We start from the raw sequence: 1,943 nt of genomic DNA, 5'->3' as shown, positions 1-1,943 counted from the left end.
AGAAAAAGAAAGTCTCTTCTAGTTCACTGCCTGGTCAGTTGAAGCTGTTTTTGTTATAGGTGACTGGCTATGTAGTTGGTCGCAGGCTTCTCTGGGAGCTAGTAGGTGGGTGGGAAGAGGTCCCACCAGTTATATCTGCTACATTAGGGTTGGGGAACCTTTTTCAGCTCAGGGCCACATACTCTTCTGGACAACCTTCCAGAATCCACATGCCTGTGGTGGAAGGAGCCAGAAACAAAAGAGGGCAGAGCAATGAATGTAAACTTTATCTTTGTAAAATGAGCTAGTTTCTACACCTGCTCACACACCCCTCTCTGCCCTCCATCCAGGCAAGCAAGAGGCATTATTAGAGTTCAGTGACACATACCAACCCTGGCAAAAACACTCAAGCTGCGTGAAGCAAGCCGGTAAGAGGTCTAGCCTAGAGAAAGCTGATGTGGCTGGGAAGGGGGTGTGGCCTGGAAAGAGTCCCAAGAGCCAGATAGAGAAGTCTGGAAGACTACATTTGGCCCCCAAGCTTGGGGTTCCTTATTCCTCTACTGCAGGATGATGACATCCTCTCAAGGCTGCTACTCAGGGGTAGATCCACCTCTAATGGGGTGCTCCCAAGGCAATTCCCAGGAGCTTCTTTGTGATGTGGAGAAGCATCACGAAGAAGATGAATAATGTTAAAAGCAGTAGTCTTTGCTATTGGTTTCATGAAGAGAAGGTCCTTGACAAGTCCTCTGTATTGGTGTCATATCCAGCAGCTGCTGTCCATCTGACAACAGTGATCATGGGCTGGTCCACACTACATATGGTTGGCCAGAGTTCGGTGGATAAGTGCTCATGGCATAATTTGAGCAAAATTCCATGCAATTTTATTTTGGGACAATGCATGTCCCAGGTAAGCTGGTATTCTTGCTTTGCTTCCATGTTTCTGGCTCTGTAGCTTAAGCTCCCACAACTTACTCCAAAGTTTTTTGTTGGTTGGTTGGTTTTTACATACACAGAGGATAGTGTCATTCTGTCCGTTCCATGTTGCTTAAATGTGTATTTTCATTTCTTTAGCTGTGGAAAAATAAAGCGTATGCACACTAAGTGTTGCTAATTCAGCTCAGTGACAGGGAGAAAGGCAGTTGATGAATACCTATACATAGAGTTATAGCTTCTCTCAGGCCCAGCATTTGAAATCTCTTCTCCCACTGACTGTATGGTGTGCTTGCTTTTAAAATGTACCAAAATTTTGCACTAAGGTCAACTTAGGCATCAAAATTTGAATTTGTCACCAGTAGGTATTGTGCACTATGGCCATACTACCCTGAACATTCCTGATCTCGTCTGATCTCAGAAGCTAAGCAGGGTCAGGCCTGGTTAGTACTTGGATGGGAGACCGGGTGCTGTAGGCTTAGAGAAAGGCAATGGTAAACCACCTCTGAATACCTCTTACCATGAAAACCCTATGAATATGTCCAAAAAAGATTCATAGGGTTGCCATAAGTAGTAATCGACTTGAAGGCATATAACAAGGTATTGCGCAAAATACGTGTGTATCTGAAACCTGTTTTGTATAATTTATTCTGCTCCTATTAGGCACAGGAAAGGGACAAAGAACTATACAAGGCATGGAAGGCCCTGGTAGCTGCCTGGAAATTCTGCTGTACTCCCCTGCTTGTAAGATTTCACAAGGCATTGACTGAAGACTATCAAACCTATGGCCAGTATTCAACTATAATCCAACTCAGAGTAGACCTACTGAAGGTCTACTAACTAAGGCATTACTAGCTTAAGTTCATTAATTTCAATGGGTCTACTCTGAGTAGGACTTAGTTGAATACATCCCTATATTTTTTTACTATATGAATCTTCTGCAGCCCACCATCACCAAAAACCTGAAATTCTCAGAATGCCAAGGTCTGAATTTTTTGTTTTGTATTGGTAGAATCGTGTAATAGACACACCTT

At 43.5% G+C, this 1,943-nt stretch overlaps 1 pseudogene; it reads left to right on the top strand.

Moving 5' to 3' along the window:
- The first annotated feature begins 1,282 nt into the window (after positions 1–1,282).
- On the top strand, positions 1,283–1,388 carry LOC133388150 (5S ribosomal RNA; annotated as a pseudogene).
- The last annotated feature ends 555 nt before the right edge of the window (positions 1,389–1,943 follow it).

This window comes from Rhineura floridana, chromosome 6, assembly GCF_030035675.1.
Source record: "Rhineura floridana isolate rRhiFlo1 chromosome 6, rRhiFlo1.hap2, whole genome shotgun sequence".
Classification (NCBI taxonomy): Eukaryota; Metazoa; Chordata; class Lepidosauria; order Squamata; family Rhineuridae; genus Rhineura; species Rhineura floridana.
This window is presented reverse-complemented; position numbering and strand designations above follow the sequence as displayed.